Source organism: Oncorhynchus kisutch, linkage group LG5 (genome assembly GCF_002021735.2).
Source record: "Oncorhynchus kisutch isolate 150728-3 linkage group LG5, Okis_V2, whole genome shotgun sequence".
Taxonomy (NCBI): Eukaryota; Metazoa; Chordata; class Actinopteri; order Salmoniformes; family Salmonidae; genus Oncorhynchus; species Oncorhynchus kisutch.
Window position 1 is genome coordinate 42,910,624 of NC_034178.2, and position 7,500 is coordinate 42,918,123.

The following is a 7,500-nucleotide window of genomic DNA, read 5'->3' on the forward strand; positions in this document are numbered from 1 at the left end:
CCAGTGGAGCCAGCCCATCCCAGTAGAGCCCAGTCCAGCCCAGCCCAGCCCAGCCCAGTGGAGCCCAGTCCAGCCCAGTAGAGCCCATTCCAGCCCAGTCCAGCCCAGTGGATTCCAGCCCAGCCCAGTAGAGCCCAGTCCAGCATAGTGGATTCCAGCCCAGCCCACCTAGAGCCCAGAACAGCCCAGTCCAGCCCAGTGGATTCCAGCCCAGCCCAGTAGATCCCAGTCCAGCCCAGTGGATTCCAGCCCAGTAGAGCCCAGTCCAGCCCAGTGGAGCCCAAACCAGTAGAGCTCAGTCCAGCCCAGCCCAGCCCAGTGGAGCCCAGTCCAGCCCAGTTGATCCCAGTTCAGCCCAGTCCAGCCCAGTGGATTCCAGCCCAGCCCAGAAGAGCCCAGTCCAGCCCAGTCCAGCCCAGTTGATCCCAGCCCAGCCCAGTCCAGTAGAGCCCAGTCCAGCCCAGTCCAGCTCAGTGGAGCCCAGCCCAGCCCAGAAGAGACCAGTCCTGCCCAGCCCAGCCCAGTCCAGCCCAGTAGAGCCCAGTCCAGTCCAGTCCAGCCCAGTGGATTCCAGCCCAGCCCAGTAGAGCCCAGTCCAGCCCAGTGGATTCCAGTCCAGCCCAGTGGATTTCCAGCCCAGCCCAGTGGAGCCCAGTCCAGCCCAGTGGATTCCAGCCCAGCCCAGTGGAGCCCAGTACAGCCCACTAGAGCCCAGCACAGCCCAGCCCAACCCAGTAGAGCCCAGTCCAGCCCAGTGGATTCCAGTCCAGCCCAGTGGATTCCAGCCCAGCCCAGTGGAGCCCAGTCCAGCCCAGTGGATTCCAGCCCAGCCCAGTGGAGCCCAGTACAGCCCACTAGAGCACAGAACAGCCCAGTCCAGCCCAGTGGATTCCAGTCCAGCCCAGTGGATTCCAGCCCAGCCCAGTGGAGCCCAGTACAGCCCAGTAGAGCCCATTCCAGCCCAGTCCAGCCCAGTGGATTCCAGCCCAGCCCAGTCCAGCCCAGTCCAGCCCAGTTGATCCCAGCCCAGCCCAGTCCAGTAGAGCCCAGTCCAGCCCAGTCCAGCTCAGTGGAGCCCAGCCCAGCCCAGAAGAGACCAGTCCTGCCCAGCCCAGCCCAGTCCAGCCCAGTAGAGCCCAGTCCAGTCCAGTCCAGCCCAGTGGATTCCAGCCCAGACCAGTAGAGCCCAGTCCAGCCCAGTGGATTCCAGTCCAGCCCAGTGGATTCCAGCCCAGCCCAGTGGAGCCCAGTCCAGCCCAGTGGATTCCAGCCCTGCCCAGTGGAGCCCAGTACAGCCCACTAGAGCCCAGAACAGCCCAGCCCAGCCCAGTAGAGCCCAGTCCAGCCCAGTGGATTCCAGTCCAGCCCAGTGGATTCCAGCCCAGCCCAGTGGAGCCCAGTCCAGCCCAGTGGATTCCAGCCCAGCCCAATGGAGCCCAGTACAGCCCACTAGAGCCCAGAACAGCCCAGTCCAGCCCAGTGGATTCCAGTCCAGCCCAGTGGATTCCAGCCCAGCCCAGTGGAGCCCAGTACAGCCCAGTAGAGCCCATTCCAGCCCAGTCCAGCCCAGTGGATTCCAGCCCAGCCCCAGTAGAGCCCAGTCCAGCATAGTGGATTCCAGCCCAGCCCACTAGAGCCCAGAACAGCCCAGTCCAGCCCAGTGGATTCCAGCCCAGCCCAGTAGATCCCAGTCCAGCCCAGTGGATTCCAGCCCAGCCCAGTCCAGTAGAGCCCAGTCCAGCCCAGTCCAGCTCAGTGGAGCCCAGCCCAGCCCAGAAGAGACCAGTCCTGCCCAGCCCAGCCCAGTCCAGCCCAGTAGAGCCCAGTCCAGTCCAGTCCAGCCCAGTGGATTCCAGCCCAGCCCAGTAGAGCCCAGTCCAGCCCAGTGGATTCCAGTCCAGCCCAGTGGATTCCAGCCCAGCCCAGTGGAGCCCCAGTCCAGCCCAGTGGATTCCAGCCCTGCCCAGTGGAGCCCAGTACAGCCCACTAGAGCCCAGAACAGCCCAGCCCAGCCCAGTAGAGCCCAGTCCAGCCCAGTGGATTCCAGTCCAGCCCAGTGGATTCCAGCCCAGCCCAGTGGAGCCCAGTCCAGCCCAGTGGATTCCAGCCCAGCCCAATGGAGCCCAGTACAGCCCACTAGAGCCCAGAACAGCCAGTCCAGCCCAGTGGATTCCAGTCCAGCCCAGTGGATTCCAGCCCAGCCCAGTGGAGCCCAGTACAGCCCAGTTGAGCCCATTCCAGCCCAGTCCAGCCCAGTGGATTCCAGCCCAGCCCAGTAGAGCCCAGTCCAGCATAGTGGATTCCAGCCCAGCCCACTAGAGCCCAGAACAGCCCAGTCCAGCCCAGTGGATTCCAGCCCAGCCCAGTAGATCCCAGTCCAGCCCAGTGGATTCCAGCCCAGCCCAGTCCAGTAGAGCCCAGTCCAGCCCAGTCCAGCTCAGTGGAGCCCAGCCCAGCCCAGAAGAGACCAGTCCTGCCCAGCCCAGTCCAGCCCAGTAGAGCCCAGTCCAGTCCAGTCCAGCCCAGTGGATTCCAGCCCAGCCTAGTAGAGCCCAGTCCAGCCCAGTGGATTCCAGCCCAGCCCAGTGGAGCCCAGGCCAGCCCAGTGGATTCCAGCCCATTCCAGTGGAGCCAGCCCGGCCCAGTGGAGCCCAGTCCAGCCCAGTAGAGCCCAGTCCAGCCCACGCCAGCCCAGTGGATTCCAGCCCAGCCCAGTAGAGCCCAGAACATCCAAGTCCAGCCCAGTGGATTCCAGCCCAGCCCAGCAGAGCCCAGCCCAGTCCAGCGGATTCCAGCCCAGCCCGGTGGTGCCCAGTCCAGCCCAGTAGAGCCCAGTCCAGCCCAGTGGATTCCAGCCCAGCCGAGTAGAGCCCAGAACAGCCCATTCCATTCCAGTGGATTCCAGTCCAGCCCAGTGAATTCCAGCCCAGCCCAGTAGAGTCCAGTCCAGCCATGTACAGCCCAGTGGAAACCAGCCCAGCCCAGCCCAGTAGAGCCCAGCACAGCCCAGCCCAGCCCAGTTCAGCCCAGGGGATTCCAGCCCAGCCGAGTAGAGCCCAGTCCAAACCCAGTAGAGCCCAGTCCAGCCCATTAGAGCCCAGTCCAGCCCAGTGGAGCCCAGCCCAGCCCAGTAGAGCCCAGCCCAGCCCAGCCCAGTTCAGCCCAGGGGATTCCAGCCCAGCCGAGTAGAGCCCAGTCCAAACCCAGTAGATCCCAGTCCAGCTCATTAGAGCCCAGTCCAGCCCACTGGAGCCCAGCCCAGTCCAGACCAGGCCAGCCCAGTGGATTCCAGCCCAGCCCAGTAGAGCCCAGTCCTGCCCAGCCCAGTCCAGCCCAGTGGAGCCCAGCCCAGTAGAGCCCAGCCCAACCCAGTTCAGCCCAGGGGATTCCAGCCCAGCCGAGTAGAGCCCAGTCCAAACCCAGTAGAGCCCAGTCCAGCCCATTAGAGCCCAGTCCAGCCCAGTGGAGCCCAGCCCAGCCCAGTGGAGCCCAGTCCAGCCCAGTGGATTCCAGCCCAGTGCAGCCCAGTCCAGCCCAGTAGAGGCCAGTCCATCCCACGTCAGCCCAGTGGATTCCAGCCCAGCCCAGTAGATCCCAGAACAGCCCAGTCCAGCCCAGTGGATTCCAGCCCAGCCCAGCAGAGCCCAGTCCAGCCCAGTCCAGCCCAGTGGATTCCAGCCCAGCCCAGTGGAGCCCAGTCCAGCCCAGTGAATTCCAGCCCAGCCCAGTGGAGCCCAGTCCAGCCCAGTAGAGCCCAGTCCAGCCCAGTGGATTCCAGCCCAGCCGAATAGAGCCCAGAACAGCCCATTCCATTCCAGTGGATTCCAGTCCAGCCCAGTGAATTCCAGCCCAGCCCAGTAGAGCCCAGTCCAGCCCAGTGGATACCAGCCCAGCCCAGTAGAGTCCAGTCCAGCCATGTACAGCCCAGTGGAAACCAGCCCAGCCCAGCCCAGCCCAGTAGAGCCCAGCCCAGCCCAGTCCAGCCCAGTGGATTCCAGTCCAGCCCAGTGGATTCCAGCCCAGCCCAGTGGAGCCCAGTACAGCCCAGTTGAGCCCATTCCAGCCCAGTCCCGTAGAGCCCAGAACAGCCCAGTCCAGTCCAGCCCAGTGGATTCCAGCCCAGCCCAGTAGAGCCCAGTCCAGCCCAGTCTAGCCCAGTGGATTCCAGCCCAGCCCAGTCCAGCCCAGTCCAGCCCAGTAGAGCCCAGTCAAGCCCAGTCCAGCTCAGTGGATCCCAGTCCAGCCGAGTAGAGCCCAGTCCAGCCCAGTAGAGCCCAGTCCAGCCCAGTGGATCCCAGTCCATTCCAGTGGATACCAGTCCAGCCCAGTGGATCCCAGTCCAGCCCAGTGGATCCCAGTCCAGCCCAGTAGAGCCCAGTCCAGCGCGGGGCACCAATGCAGAGCAGAGTGTACTGGTGTTTATTTTATTGGATGTTTATTTCACTCTGTAAAACACTCATCTATCTATCTATCTATCTATCTATCTATCGATCTATCGATCTATCGATCTATCGATCTCCTCCCCCTCATCTCTCTATCTATCCTTCAATCCACTCCCCCATCATCTCTCTATCTTTCGCTCTCATCTCATCTCTCTATTCAATTCAATTCAATTCAATTCAAGGGGCTTTATTGGCATGGGAAACGTGTTAACATTGCCAAAGCAAGTGAGGTAGATAATATACAAAATAAACAATAAAAATCAACAGTAAACATTACACAAACAGAAGTTTCAAAACAATAAAGACATTACAAATGTCATATTACGTATGTATACAGTGTTGCAACGATGTACAAATGGTTAAGGGTACACAAGGAAAAATAAATAAGCATAAATATGGGTTGTATTTACAATGGTGTTTGTTCTTCACTGGTTGCCCTTTTCTTGTGGCAACAGGTCACAAATCTTGCTGCTGTGATGCACACTGTGGAATTTCACCCAGTAGATATGGGAGTTTATCAAAATTGGATTTGTTTTCGAATTCTTGGTGGATCTGTGTAATCTGAGGGAAATATGTCTCTCTAATATGGTCATACATTGGGCAGGAGGTTAGGAAGTGCAGCTCAGTTTCCACCTCATTTTGTGGGCAGTGAGCATCTCTCCACTACCCCCTCATCTATCTACCACTCTCTCCACTCCCCCCTCATCTCTCTATCCCCCCGTTCCCCTCTCTCTCTCCACTACCCCCTCATCTATCTACCCCTCTCTCCACTCCCCTCTCATCTATCTACTCCACTCCCCCCTCATCTATCTACCCCTCTCTTCACTCTCCCCTCATCTCTCTATCCTTCTCTCCACTCCCCCCTCATCTATCTACCCCTCTCTTCACTCTCCCCTCATCTATCTACCCCTCTCTTCACTCTCCCCCCATCTCTCTATCGCTCTCTCCACTCACCCCTCATCTATCTACCCCTCTCTCCACTCCCCCTTCATCTATCTTCCCCTCTCTCCACTCCCCCCTCATCTCTTTATCCCCCCGTCCCCCTCTCTCTCTCCACTCCCCCCTCATCTCTCTATCCCTCTCTCCACTCCCCCCTCATCTCTCTATCCCTCTCTCCACTCCCCCCTCCTCTATCTTCCCCTCTCTCCACTGCCCCTCATCTCTCTATCTCCCGTTCTCCTCTCTCTCTCCACTCCCCCATCTCTCTATCCCTCTCTCCACTCCCCCCTCATCTCTCTATCCCTCTCTCCACTCCCCCTTCATCTATCTTCCCCTCTCTCCACTGCCCCTCATCTCTCTATCTCCCGTTCTCCTCTCTCTCTCCACTCCCCCCCTCATCTATCTTCCCCTCTCTCCTCTGCCACTCATCTCTCTATCTCCCATTCCCCTCTCTCTCTCCCACTCCCCCCTCATCTCTCTATCCCTCTCTCCACTCCCCCCTCATCTATTTTCCCCTCTCTCCTCTGCCCTCATCTCTCTATCTCCCGTTCCCCTCTCTCTCTCCACTCCCCCCTCATCTATCTTCCCCTCTCTCCACTGCCCCTCATCTCTCTATCTCCCGTTCCCCTCTCGCTCTCTCCACTCCCCCCTCATCTATCTACCCCTCTCTCCACTCCCCCCTCATCTATCTACCCCTCTCTCCACTACACTCCCCTCTCATCTATCTATCCTTCTCTCACTCCCCCCTCATCTATCTACCCCTCTCTCCACTCCCCCTTCATCTATCTACCCCTCTCTCCACTCCCCCCTCATCTATCTACCCCTCTCTCCACTCCACTCCCCTCTCATCTATCTATCCTTCTCTCCACTCCCCCCTCATCTATCTACCCTCTCTCCACTCCACTCCCCTCTCATCTATCTATCCTTCTCTCCACTCCCCCCTCATCTATCTACCCCTCTCTCCACTCCCCCCTCATCTATGTATCCCTCTCTCCACTCCCCCTCATCTATCTACCCCTCTCTCCACTCCCCCCTCATCTATCTACCCCTCTCTCCACTCCCCCCTCATCTATGTATCCCTCTCTCCACTCCCCCCTCATCTATGTATCCCTCTCTCCACTCCCCCCTCATCTATGTATCCCTCTCTCCACTCCCCCCTCATCTATGTATCCCTCTTTCCACTCCCCCTCATCTCTCTATCCTTCTCTCCACTCCCCCCTCATCTATCTACCCCTCTCTTCACTCTCCCCTCATCTATCTACCCCTCTCTTCACTCTCCCCCCCATCTCTCTATCGCTCTCTCCACTCACCCCTCATCTATCTACCCCTCTCTCCACTCCCCCTTCATCTATCTTCCCCTCTCTCCACTCCCCCCTCATCTCTTTATCCCCCCGTCCCCCTCTCTCTCTCCACTCCCCCCTCATCTCTCTATCCCTCTCTCCACTCCCCCCTCATCTCTCTATCCCTCTCTCCACTCCCCCCTCCTCTATCTTCCCCTCTCTCCACTGCCCCTCATCTCTCTATCTCCCGTTCTCCTCTCTCTCTCCACTCCCCCATCTCTCTATCCCTCTCTCCACTCCCCCCTCATCTCTCTATCCCTCTCTCCACTCCCCCTTCATCTATCTTCCCCTCTCTCCACTGCCCCTCATCTCTCTATCTCCCGTTCTCCTCTCTCTCTCCACTCCCCCTCATCTATCTTCCCCTCTCTCCTCTGCCACTCATCTCTCTATCTCCCATTCCCCTCTCTCTCTCCACTCCCCCCTCATCTCTCTATCTCCCGTTCCCCTCTCTCTCCACTCCCCCCTCATCTCTCTATCCCTCTCTCCACTCCCCCCTCATCTATTTTCCCCTCTCTCCTCTGCCCCTCATCTCTCTATCTCCCGTTCCCCTCTCTCTCTCCACTCCCCCCTCATCTATCTTCCCCTCTCTCCACTGCCCCTCATCTCTCTATCTCCCGTTCCCCTCTCGCTCTCTCCACTCCCCCCTCATCTATCTACCCCTCTCTCCACTCCCCCCTCATCTATCTACCCTCTCTCCACTACACTCCCCTCTCATCTATCTATCCTTCTCTCACTCCCCCCTCATCTATCTACCCCTCTCTCCACTCCCCCTTCATCTA